Source organism: Schistocerca americana, chromosome 4, assembly GCF_021461395.2.
Source record: "Schistocerca americana isolate TAMUIC-IGC-003095 chromosome 4, iqSchAmer2.1, whole genome shotgun sequence".
NCBI classification, from domain to species: Eukaryota; Metazoa; Arthropoda; class Insecta; order Orthoptera; family Acrididae; genus Schistocerca; species Schistocerca americana.
In genome coordinates, this window is record NC_060122.1 from 203,575,657 (window position 1) to 203,589,555 (window position 13,899).

General features: G+C 40.8%; 1 protein-coding gene across 1 annotated transcript in view; it reads right to left on the bottom strand.

The window, feature by feature from the left end:
* LOC124612844 (sodium-coupled monocarboxylate transporter 2-like) overlaps positions 1 to 2,861 on the bottom strand; it is a 104,993-nt gene extending 102,132 nt beyond the window's left edge. Inside the window, exon 1 of the mRNA XM_047141273.1 lies at positions 2,798 to 2,861. The gene's annotated coding sequence lies outside the window, so the exon portion shown is untranslated. The remainder of the gene's footprint in view (positions 1 to 2,797) is intronic.
* Between the last annotated feature and the right edge of the window lie 11,038 nt (positions 2,862 to 13,899).

Consider the following 13,899-nt stretch of genomic DNA (forward strand, 5'->3'; position numbering starts at 1 on the left):
CTAACGGATGCTGGAAAGGAGGTTCAAAAATGGTTCAAATGCCTCTGAGCACTATGGGACTTAACACCGGAGGTCATCAGTCCCCTAGAACTTAGAACTACTTAAACTTAACTAACCTAAGGACATCACACACATCCATGCCCGAGGCATGATTCGAACCTGCGACCGTAGCAACAGCGCGGTTCCAAACTGAAGCGCCTAGAACCGCGACTTCTATGTATTAAGATGTTCGATTTGAATCTGTGATTGAGAAATAAGACGTAATTTATTAGAGTACAATTAGTCTCGTTTAACATAATCACGATTTATAGTGCAAATGATCCATTGAACGTGACATTAAGCAATTAATTTAACTGGGTGTTTTACCTCTTATAAAATAGTTTTCTATATTTTAATCTTACACGGTTCAAAAAAAAATATTTTTGTGGTTAGTATCCTACAGTTATCACTACCACCACACTACTATATTTGCTCTTCGTCTCATTTCAATGTATAAGCCGGCCGAAGTGGCCGTGCGGTTAAAGGCGCTGCAGTCTGGAACCGCAAGACCGCTACGGTCGCAGGTTCGAATCCTGCCTCGGGCATGGATGTTTGTGATGTCCTTGGGTTAGTTAGGTTTAACTAGTTCTAAGTTCTAGGGGACTAATGACCTCAGCAGTTGAGTCCCATAGTGCTCAGAGCCATTTGAACCATCATTTCAATGTATAATCCCTAATAGAAGCATTCATTTCTCCAAAATTCTGTTTACCGACTCTAAGCCATGTTGCACCACATTCTCTCCAAATGTGAGAGACTTCAACCCGCTCTAACAGTATCACGAGGGTAACAGCGAGCATCGAACAGTTTCTTACGCTCCAGATTGCTTCAGAAAATTTTTTACTTCTTCAGTTTTATGTCCTATCCAGATTAGAAAAAATATTATCCGATGAAAGTGAAGTTGATGTTCGTTCACCAACAGCAAATTTGAGGAGATTGTAAGATGTATCTGTCACATTTAAATTAGTTTTCTATACTGCGAAAATATTTTTTTGACACCGACCCACTAAGGGAGAACTGATGAACACAGTAAAATACGGGAAATCAGAGCTCGTACGGTAAGATATAGGTGTTCGTTCTTTCCGCGTACTATACGAGATTGGAATAATAGAGAATTGTGAAGGTGGTTCGATGTGAACCCTCTGCCAGGCACTTAAATGTGATTTGCAGAATATCAATGTAGACGTAGTTGTAGCTGTCGCCTGACTATAAGAATCAAAAAGTGTGGCGGTGTTTCAACAAGTATGTCTGCATAAAAGCGCAACCTGCTCAACGGCGACAGAAAACCTCTCTAGTCTCCATCTCCTATAAAAAAGTCGTAAAATCCCCTTCATTGATGTTTGGTGTAAATCTCTAGAGCATCCATAAAATTGTCGAAAATCTGCTCTTAATTTTAAATATGGCTGGAGAATGTTAATCTTTTTTATTTTCCATTTTTTTAATTTATTTTTTTAATGATGAAACTTTCCCGTCTGTGAAACAGCTGAAACTTATCAAGCAATATCTTCAAAAATCTTACTTATTAAAATGTCCACTCTACAACTAGGCTTCCACCGTTTTGCAATGGATGGCTAGTGGTGGTGCTGGTGATAGGTCGTAAGTATCATACAGTAAGCTTAGGAATTTGTAAAAATGGAGGCATCAGAATACTTGTGGATATGCGATTGCATCAGTAAGTTATTGCCGACTGAATATTATCAATTATTTTCTGGAAGTTTTAATTTTATGCTTTAAGATGAAGAAATCTGAGGCCGAGGCTCATAAAATACTGGGTAAGTCCTGTGTTAAGGCAACTATTAGTAAAAGGAAGTGCAGATAATGGTTTCAACGCTTGCAAAACGGTAGTTTTGATGTGGAAGACAGGCATAGCGGTGGAAAGAGAACGTTTTGGAAGCTACTGAAATCGGCGGAAATGATCACATGTAATCGTTATCGAAAGCAACTGATGCGTTTGAGCCGGACACTGAAGGACAAACGGCCACAATGGAACGGCAGACATGGAAAGGCGATTTTGCAACATGACAATGCTCTACCACATGTTGCAAAATGCATCAAAACCTACCTGGAAACGTTAAAACGGGAAGTCCTATTCTATCCGCCGTATTCTCCCGACATTGCTCCCTTTGAGTAGCTCTCGTTTCTGATACGTGGCACACCACCGGGCCAACCAGCGCTGCCAGTCATATGAACAAGCGCAAAACTAGATCGATTCATGTGTATCCTCAGAAGACGCCCAGTTCATCCGCCACGGGATTCGTGTGCTGTCCGGTAGATGGGAGAAAGCAGTGGCCAGCGATGACCAATTACTTTGAATCGTAAACATTTTGCAAGCTTTCCGAAAAGTCGGACTTCGAGAAAAAACATCTCATTATGAATGCGATATATACACTTCGAAAACTGCTTTTGGGAAATTTTGTCACATTTTTAATCGTAAGAAGTATAAAAATTCAAATATTTATCTCGTGCAAAAATGTATAACTCAAGTATGGCGTATAAAATCTACAACCATGTCAAATACCTGTTTCATTTTAATTAGGGCGGGAATTATGTTTTCGTTTTTGCTTGAAGTAGGCGACAATTTAGTCTGTGGAAAAATTTCTTACTTGAGAACTGACAGTCGAAATGTTTGTACAGCGGAGGTGGTAGTCGACAATATCAGATTCCTATTGGTGCATTGTTGGCGGCTGTGCACCTACCTTGTCGCTTTCAAATGCCAACTAGTTTAAATATTCCTGAACTCCCTGTGCTGGTGACTACTTACGTTTCACTGGGTTGATGTTTGAGATCTCGGTACAACACCTGTATCGTAGCAGAAGCTTCTGTGTAGGGATTGCTGCGCCGGTGTCGCATCCCTTATGAATACGGTGTGGAGGTGAGAAGACATACGTAAAATGTGCGGAAATGCCAGACAGCTCTTGACAACAGGAGTGGTTAAAGAAGAAAGTACAGAGTCGCGCCTTCTGCCTCTGATCACGTGAGGCACACTCGTGCTGTCTGGAAGAGGTCGTAAATCGCGTGAACGCGCTGCGGCGCTTTATTGTAGTCGTAAATAAAAACTCCAGAGCGTGAGTTAGCGCCACGTCGGAGGCGACGGGTCGGTAACCGGATGAAATCGGTTATCTCTTCTTGTGGACAGCAAACGGCTGCCGTGGTAATTTCCATCTGCGAAGGTCGGGGTCTGGCCATTACGCCACAATGAGGAAATGGCCGTGGCGGTTGGTCGTCTGGGTAAGTGGACAAAACGTCGAGGCGTGCCTGTCAACTGCCACGAGGTCCTTCATTGCTTTAGGAGCGCCCGCAGCTTTTGGCACGTGCGAGTAGACGTAGCTTCAAGACGGTTACACGCTTCAGATTCTAATATTGTTCGACGGTTATTTTGCTTAGTTATAAATAATAAATAGAGTTGTAAACGAAATGTGATCAAAAACTGTTATTATGCTGATGTATTTAAATAACTGTTTGTCTTAACCTTAGATTACTAAATCCTCGCAAGATTTACAATTGCAGTAGTGTATAAAACAGGACACTTTGTACTTAATTTCGTGGGTAACGTACCATTGGAGATCTAATAATTAAATATGTTGTGGTCTTCAGTCCAAAGACTGATTTGATGCAGCTCTCCATGCTACTCTGTCCTGTGCAAGCCTCTTCGTCTCTGAGTAACTACTGCAACCTACATCCTTCTAAATCTGCTTAGTGTATTCATCTCTTGGCCTCCCTCTACGATTTTCACCGTCCAGGCTTACGTGCAATATTAAATTGGTGATCCCTTGATGCCTCAGAAAGTGTCCTACCTACCAATCCCTTCTTCTAGTCAAGTTGTACCACAAATTCCTCTTCTCCCCAATTCTTTTCAGTAGCTCATCATTAGTTACGTGATCTAGCCATCTAATCTTCAGTATTCTTCTGTAGCACCACATTTCAAAAGCTTCTATTCTCTTCTTGTTTAACCTGCTTATCGTCCATGTTTCACTATCATACATGGCCACATTCCATACAATTTCTGTCAGAAAGGACTTCCTGGTACCTAAATCTAAACTGGATGTTAATAAATTTCTCTTCTTCAGAAACGCTTTCCTTGTTATCGCCAATATACCTTTTATATCATCTCTGCTATTAACTGTAACTAATGCATAACCTGTAAATTATGACTTTCTTTGAATAAAATGTGGAGCAGAAAGCTTTGCAAATGTTTAGTTCAAAATGGTTCAAATGGCTCTGAGCACTATGGGACTTAACATCTTAGGTCACCAGTCCCCTAGAACTTAGAACTACTTAAACCTAACTAACCTAAGGAAATCACACACATCCATGCCCGAGGCAGGATTCGAACCTGCGACCGTAGCAGTCGCGCGGTTCCGGACTGAAAATGGTTTAGTAGCGTTGTAACATTTCCTCCGTTTAGTGTTCAAGGGCCGATTGAAACTTTTATTTCAATTGTTGTATTTTCGAAATAATTATGGTTTTATATGCATTTACTAACGGCCTAGTGTTTTAAAAATAAAAAAAATGTGACAATACTATTGCTTAACAATCAAAATAATTTTCATCCGACTGCACCATTCTACAAAAGTTATTGAAGGCAATATTACGCAACATAGTTTATTATGTTCGTTACAATCTGCAGGCACCCACCCTTTATGCCTCAAACCACATTCGATTTTCGGTAAAGGAAATTGCACTCATATGGCTTAAATACGAGGAATATGACACAGTATCAAGCCCACTCCAACTGTTTAATGAAAGATAGTGGCTGGTTATAGTATCTCATTCTACTTTTCAGTGCGTAAAATGACAGCTACACTGAAAAGATGTGATCTCTCACACTTCTTGCTCCCGTAACGCTGGAAGAGATGTAGACGTCAGCTTCTCTACTCATACTTTGGAGAGTGAAAGTTGTTTATACTCTTTTATTTCTTTTTACGACCGAACAACTGTATGTATTGATTTTTACTATTTGCGATGGATTTCAGAGCAACGAAAACAATTTATTAATCACATAGAGCCGGCCGCTGTGACCGAGCGGTTTTAGGCGCTTCAGTCCGGAACCGCACTGCTGCTACGGTTGCAGGTTCGAATCCGGCCTCGGGCATTGATGTGTGTGATGTGCTTAGATTAGTTAGGTTTAAGTAGTCTAGGGGACTGATGACCTCAGATGTAAGTCCCATAGTGCTTAGAGCCATTTGAACCCTTTGAATCACCTAGAACGGTAATCGATACATTTGACGTATGAAACTGTGCAGCTCTGCTTCAGTAGAACCATCTGTCAAGGCCACGCCATAACTGAGAAGTTAAGCTTTTGACTTGGAGTGTAGCTACGCTGTTCACCAGACTTCCACAGGGCTACTTCCAAACATTCGTGTGTCACACCATATACCTGACTCATCACTTTTGTTTCACAGACCCAGAAGTTATTCTAATTAGAATAACGTAGAATTATTGTTGATGCTGCCTATTCTTCCTTCAGATCATTTGGTTTTCTTCTGCAGTCGAGAACAAAAGTCGAGGCTTACTGTCTGACGAAGAATCACTCTGTTACTAATTTCTGAACGAGAAATCTATCTGACGATTGCTTTGTTCAAAGCAACTTAATATACGGTCGTATTAACTGTTGGTTTTTGGCTGTTTTAGTGAAAATGCCATATTTTTTGTTCACCTTCGATTCTGTAAGATATTTGTAGAGGCTCTTATTCCCAGCAAAATTGTTCTTGATGGGTTTTTCTGGAAATTTTCCGTGGTCAAGCGGTAGCGTCTTTGAGTAGCAATCAAAGCATTATGGATCACGAGGCCAGTGAATGATTTAATTTTGAATACAAGATGTGTATAGTGAGAAGTTCGGAGAATGAGCACCTGGATGGACTTAAAAGTGTAATGTTGTTCACGACGTCGTTGCAGTCAACAAATGCATAGATTTACAGTTACCATGAAGAACGTGGCCAGAGATGTGCAGCACTATCGAAGACTAAAAGCTTCCTAGTTGTTACTGTCATAGGTTCGTATATTGTTTTACCACGACAGTCTTATCCAAAAACAATTTTGAAATGTCTGTAATGGTTCTTTTTGTGAAATTCTTGTATGTCACATGTAAACCTAGTTCCCAGTAAATATTCGAGTGCGGGTTTCTGAATTGCTTATATTAAGAAGGGTTATTTGGTATACCTATTAGCAACACTTTTACGGCTGTGTAACAGATATAAATATGAAATGTGTAAGTGAAAATGATCCAAACATTACGTTCTTTATTGTAAAGTAATGTTAGATTATTACCTGCCTCAAACTTAATCTCACAGATAGCGCTTCATGCGTAGTAACTGTTTTATGTTCTATTTTATCACTGCAGTGTTTTCAGCTTTTATTCACAATGTCTGTTTAAAATGTTAAACACATATTCATTTAATCCATTAGTCTTATTACAAAGTTCAACATGGTTTGGTAGCAGTGTAAACCTGCAGGGGACAGCTTATGTCTTTTATAATTTTATTTGAATTCAAATTCTGTTCTTTGCCTTTTCTGCATTTATATACATTCATTGTGTAGTTTTCATATCCCATATATATTATATTTTAAGGTCCATTTAACGGTTCTGGTCTTCAACAAAATTAACCTTCAACTTCTTGTACGTATACTCCAGTAGACGGCTCCGCAGCTCAAGTGGCGCATATTCTTGCTGTCTGCACTGGTTGCAAGGTAGGGCTTGAATTTTGTTTCTGCCCTGTATATGCTAGCATCAACTGTCACAGGATTGTACTCTGACATCATTGTAGCTATATGACCGTTCTGATAGTTGTATGTTATCGCTGTGTTCCCATTTCTGTGGATTCGTTTAACTGCAGTATACACAGATTTTGAATCTGTTTTTGTTCTTACTGTTTTTGCTTTTAGCACCGATGACGACTATTCAATATGCTATTCGTCTTTACTTTTCAATTTTTCACATTTGTCTAACATGAATAAAACGTTCTCAGAATTTTATTTCACCCTACGTTCAGTGTAATTTTGTGCTGCTCAATTGAAGGTAATATTGAGCGATTTTATGGCCGATGTGTCTTACTCTGACAGCCGGCAGGGACGTTTGATTAGCATTCTATGTCCACCTGAGTTAGTAATGGGGTTGTCTTTGGAGCTTGCAAGACGTAAGGTATGTTCTTGCTGCTACAATCACTTCAACTCTTGGGGAATCTCTGTTTCCTGTATTTCAAAGTTGAATTGTTTCCCATTTTATTCTTTGAGTAACAACCACATCAGTTCCTACCTCGATTTGGGGGTAATACTTTCTCGTGAATCGGTCGACCTGAATAATATTTTAATGCTGGATATGACAACTTATTTCTAATATGACGGCTTCCCTTCTGTGATGTAATAGTTTCGTCTGCCCTAAAGAAAGATCGTAGAACCTACAGTCTTGCTTTTCAAAAAGCAACAGTCAGGTGTAGCGCTTCAGTTGGTTCCAGACCAGAGGTACCCAATCAGTCCTTCCAATAATGTAGTGAATCGACATTGTGCTCACACCCGAGGAGTGAGGGTGGATTTCGTCACAACCTGCGCCATTCTCTGGAAGGAACCAAGAACGGTGATAGATCATAACAACAGCTGAAGTTGATGCCAACGTTAATCCTTTCTCACAACTGTAGATATATTTTTTTAAAGTTATAGAACTTCTTAGAAGGAAAAGAAGGAAGCTTAGTGATAAGTATTCCGTGGCACTTAGTGTTGGTCTACTATGAGGTCATCATGGAGTGCAGGCCCTGGGTGTGGAAGGATAGTATGTAAAAGTCGGAGCCATCTCATCAGTATTTGCCTTGTTTAGAGAAACCTCTCTCTCTCTCTTTCTTCATTATTTCCATATAATGATCAAAACTGTACGTTAGTAGGAGAGAAAACGTAGAAGAAACATGGAACATGGGTCCACGAAAAACCCGTTTTTGAGATTACTGCAAATATATGTGATTAGGAGCCACTATGAACTTCAGCATGAAATACGTTGCTAGTTGGTACAACTTTATTTCAAGTGTAAAATTTTAGGTTTAGTCTCCACCTAAATATGTTCGTCTGATAAAATATGTTGCTGGAAAGTTCTTGCTTACGTTGACGAATATTTTCACTAGTTTAATTTCCTGCTTTTAATTATGATACTACGCGTATATATCACTCTAAGTTCCAAAGCTGTTTACCATACGCAACAGGTTAGAAGATTTCCACTTTTCAGATGAGATCTGTGTGCGTGATAACGAAAATGAAGTTAGGTTTGCACTTGGATTTCACCTAAACACAGCAAAGGCGTTTTCGTCGCCACCAGAAACGTTTCTGTTATTTCACCACCCTTTACGACAACTTTTCAGTTTCTGTAAATAGAAATTATCTCGCACGTTTCAAGGTTCCCCGCGGAAGAACACCAGGATTCCATAAATTACTGATAGTGAAGTAGCAGCGGTCTGTTGACAGACGTTTCATTTACTGTAAACCAGAGAGTCTTGAAAGCTTATTTGCAAATTACTGTTTCTTCTGCTATTCAACGCCCTCTTATCACCGTCAGTGGAAGTTTTCGAAATACACGTAACAGTCTGGCAATGTGGATGGACCATCGCTGTATTTTTGTTCAAGCGATACCAGTTGCCATCTAGCTATGCAGAACAGATTTAAAAGTTGACAAACATGCCACCGCATTAGTTTGAAAGTCATTGGTTACAATGGAGACCTGATTTAAATACATTAAGAAAACTGTATTGTTTGATGGCACTCGTGGTCTAGGGGTAGCGTCTTTGATTAATAATAATCAAAAACGTCTTCGGTCCCGGGTTCGATCCCCGCCACTGCCTAGATTTTGATAATAATCAGCATTGGCGGCCGAAGACTTCCGGCATAAGAAGTCAGCCTCAATCTGCCAACGGCCTTGTCAAACAGGGCGGAGGAGCGGATAGAGGTTCAGGGCACCCTCTTGTCCTAGGGGTGGGAAATTGCCCCTAAAGGCGGAAGAATCAGCAATGATCAACGACATGAGGATGCAGAAGGCAATGGAAACCACTGCATTAAAGACACGTAACGTGTATCCACAGGACATGTGGCCTGTAATTGAAGAAGTGTCATGATGATCTCTCCATTGGCAGAAGATTCCGGAATAGTCCCCCATTCGGATCTCTGGGAGGGGACTGCCAAGGGGGAGGTTACCATGAGAAAAAGATTGAATAATCTACGAAAGGATAACGTTCTACGAGTCGGGGCGTGGAGTGTCAGAAGCCTGAAGGTAGTAGGGAAACTAGAAAATCTGAAAAGGGAAATGCAAAGGCTCAGTCTAGATATAGTAGGGGTCAGTGAAGTGAAGTGGAAGGAAGACAAGGATTTCTGGTCAGATGAGTATGGGGTAATATCAACAGCAGCAGAAAATGGTATAACAGGTGTAGGATTCGTTATGAATAGGAAGGTAGGGCAGAGGGTGTGTTACTGTGAACAGTTCAGTGACCGGGTTGTTCTAATCAGAATAGACAGCAGACCAACACCGCCAACGATAGTTCAGGTATACATGCCGACGTCGCAAGCAGAAGATGAACAGATAGAGAAAGAGTATGAGGATATTGAAAAGATAATGCAGTATGGAAAGGGGCACGAAAATCTAATAGTCCTGGGCGACTGGAATGCAGTTGTAGGGGAAGGAGTAGAAGAAAAGGTTACAGGAGAATATGGGCTTGGGACTAGGAATGAAAGAAGAGAAAGACTAATTGAGTTCTGTAACAAGTTTCAGCTAGTAATAGCGAATACCCTGTTCAAGAGTCACAAGAGGAGGAGGTATACTTGGAAAAGGCCGGGAGATACGGGAAGATTTCAATTAGATTACATCATGGTCAGACAGAGATTCCGAAATCAGATACTGGATTGTAAGGCGTACCCAGGAGCAGATACAGACTCAGATCACAATGTAGTAGTGATGAGGAGTAGGCTGAAGTTCAAGACATTAGTCAGGAAGAATCAATACGCAAAGAAGTGGGATACGGAAGTACTAAGGAATGACGAGATACGTTTGAAGTTCTCTAACGCTATAGATACAGCAATAAGGAATAGCGCAGTAGGCAGTACAGTTGAAGAGGAATGGACATCTCTAAAAAGGGCCATCACGGAAGTTGGGAAGGAAAACATAGGTAAAAAGAAGGTAGCTGCGAAGAAACCATAGAAGAAGAAACAGGAGTCGATTTAGAAGAGATTGGGGATCCAGTATTAGAATCGAAATTTAAATGAGCTTTGGAGGACTTATGGTCAAATAAGGCAGAAGGGATAGATAACATTCCATCAGAATTTCTAAAATCATTGGGGGAAGTGGCAACAAAACGACTATTCACGTTGGTGTGTAGAATACACGAGTCTGGCGATGTACCATCCGACTTTCGGAAAAGCATCATCCATACAATTCCGAAGACGGCAAGAGCTGACAAGTGCGAGAATTATCGCACAATCAGCTTAACAGCTCATGCATCGAAGCTGCTTACAGGAATAATATAAAGAAGAATGGAAAAGACAATTGAGAATGCGCTAGGTGACGATCAGTTTGGCTTTAGGAAAAGTAAAGGGACGAGAGAGGCAATTCTGACGTTACGGCTAATAATGGAAGCAAGGCTAAAGAAAAATCAAGACACTTTCATAGGATTTGTCGACCTGGAAAAAGCGTTCGACAATATAAAATGGTGCAAACTGTTCGAGATTGTGAAAAAAGTATGGGTAAGCTGTAGGGAGAGACGGGTTATATACAATATGTACAACAACCAAGAGGGAATTATAAGAGTGGACGATCAGGAACGAAGTGCTCGTATTAAGAAGGGTGTAAGACAAGGCTGTAGCCTTTCGCCCCTACTCTTCATTCTGCACATCGAGAAAGCAATGATTGAAATAAAAGAAAGGTTCAGGAGTGGAATTAAAATACAAGGTGAAAGGATATCAATGATACGATTCGCTGATGACATTGTTATCCTGAGTGAAAGTGAAGAAGAATTAAATGATCTGCTGAACGGAATGAACAGTCTAATGAGTACACAGTATGGTTTGAGAGTAAATCGGAGAAAGACGAAGGTAATGAGAAGTAGTAAAATGAGAACAGCGAGAAACTTAACATCAGGATTGATGGTCACGAAGTCAATGAAGTGAAGGAATTCTGCTACCTACGCAGTAAAATAACCAATGACGGACGGAGCAAGGAGGACATCAAAAGCAGACTCGCTATGGCAAAAAAGGCATTTCTGGCCAAGAGAAGTCTACTAATATCAAACACCGGCCTTAATTTGAGGAAGAAATTTCTGAGGATGTACGTCTGGAGTACAGCATTGTATGGTAGTGAAACATGGACTGTGGGAAAACCGGAGCAGAAGAGGATCGAAGCATTTGAGATGTGGTGCTATAGACGAATGTTGAAAATTAGGTGGACTGATAAGGTAAGGAATGAGGAGGTTCTACGCAGAATCGGAGAGGAAAGGAATATGTGGAAAACACTGATAAGGAGAAGGGACAGGATGATAGGACATCTGCTAAGACATGAGGGAATGACTTCCATGGTACTAGAGGGAGCTGTAGAGGGCAAAAACTGTAGAGGAAGACAGAGATTGGAATACGTCAAGTAATTATTGAGGACGTAGGTTGCAAGTGCTACTCTGAGATGAAGAGGTTAGCACAGGAAAGGAATTCGTGGCGGGCCGCATCAAACCAGTCAGTAGAATGATGACCCAAAAAGAAACTGTTTGATGTAGCGTCGGGCTCATATTGGGTTCTGTGTGATGGTTACATTATTCCAGGTGTCTTGGCCTGTGACACTGGTTTGTCAATCTTATCTACTTTTCATGGATGCATTAAGTTTTATATAATTTCTTCGTATGTGACGGCATTCATAGCAGCGCTTACGGTGTTGCCACTACTGAACCACTGCTAGCACCCTTGAATGGAGCGCTGTCCCCTTCATGGAAATGCCATAAAATCACTTAACGATATCGTCTGTACGAAAAGTATTAGCATTTTTTTTATTTCACTGGCAATAATACGTGCAAGAGGTCATTCCAGTTCCTCTGATAGGTACATAAATAAAATTTATTGCACATTGTAAACAATAACTGCAATTAAATGTATAACAAATGACATTAAATTGTTCCAGCACATTAAAATTATTCTGTCAGGTTGACTTAAAACCAGTGGTTATTTATATTTAGCACTACATTACTGTTATCAGACGCACTATCTTTTGTAATGTAGTTCATTTCGGTCCATCCAACAGTGATGGAAGGGGCGTTAGGATCAACATCATGCTCAGAAACCTGAACAAGACCATCAAACAACAAAAAACGGCATCGGAAACAAAAATACTGCTGGTCCCACTCGTTTGGCTGTTCCTGTAGCAGACACTTCTACTATTCTCGAAGCTGTCACGTCACTGAAGCCGAGGTCAAGGAAGGTCATACAGAACGCTTTAATACAATCGAACACCCACTTCACTGCTCTTGCCCATTCACGCCAGAGTAGTGTTGTAAGTGTGTTGCGTAGGGCAGCGCCGCGCGACATCGGCTAAGTGTAGCAAGCCGGAACAGGCACACTTGTTGTTTACCCATGGACACGCAAGCTGGAATAGGAGATGACATTACGGTACGGAGAAAAGTATCCCCAGCAGCAATTGCACCTGTTGCAAAAGAATTTCATCTTTTGTGTGATAAAGGTACGTTTATCAAGATAAAGCATTAGAGGCGACTGCATCTGGTACATATTCAGGCCTGTGCAGTGTGATCCCGATACTAGACTGTGGGAAAGCAATTAGGCGCTGAGAGGCATGAACTATTAATTTTTCCTAGTCGTTCGGCCAAGGTACAGACAACAGAGCCTTCTATGTGCCTTGAGCCGCAAACAAATAAACTTCACCAGATAATTACATACAACCAATTTTAAATATAGTTTCAAAACTTTATCACATGATGTAAGACTATGAAAACGATAATTATTGTGAATCTCAAATGGTTCGCTAAGTAGTTCCCTTAAAAAGACACATTTTGCAACAAAAAAAAGTGTGTAAGAATAAATTTAGAGAGTTATAATTCTGGAGTTTTCAGATTATCACAAAAACAAGTAGCACAAGTTTTCATGGAGCTAACTCACCCGCTTTTTGAATTATTAAGAGAAAAACAATTTCCTGCCTAAAATTTCTGAAACGAGTTGGATTAACTAATGCTTGTTATTCAGCTACAACGCCAAGATGACAGCACCACATCTGTTAACCATAATAGTGAGGCTGTACCAAATTTCAAAATAATACGTGATTTTACAAAGATACCGAACTTAACACAGAGGCAGTCCAGAGGCCATCGTCTGCCCTCGGTTTCGTTTGATAAATTCTGGAGTTCTAAATTTAAGAATTACAATGCTAAAGACACTGTAGAACAGGAATACAGTACATTAACTTGGAGAAGACTTGGTATGTAAATAATTTTGTAGCTGCTGCCAAAGCTGCAAGCGATTTTGGAGTGATTGCTTCGTTCACCGTCCGCACTGAGCATCTATAAAGAACGCGGTGTCCGCACCTAAACGTTATTCAAACACTGTCAGTCGAACGGAAAGGCGATACGTTTAGATGCGATTTTACCTGCTTACATTGTTGTGTTTCGGTTGGATACGCTGTGGGCGATGTCGCGCTGTGAGCAACGGCAGTCGCGGCGGTCGTCCGCTACCATAACCCTTTAACGACGTATTTCGCCCCACTGCCCTTACGTATGGATACTTTCGTCGTAAGTCCCACACTGATTTCTTCGGTAATTTCACGCTGTATTGCTTGTCTGTCAGTGCTGGCAACTCTACGCAAACACACCTGCTCTCGGTCGTTAAGGGAAGGCCGTCGATCACTGCGTTGTCCAT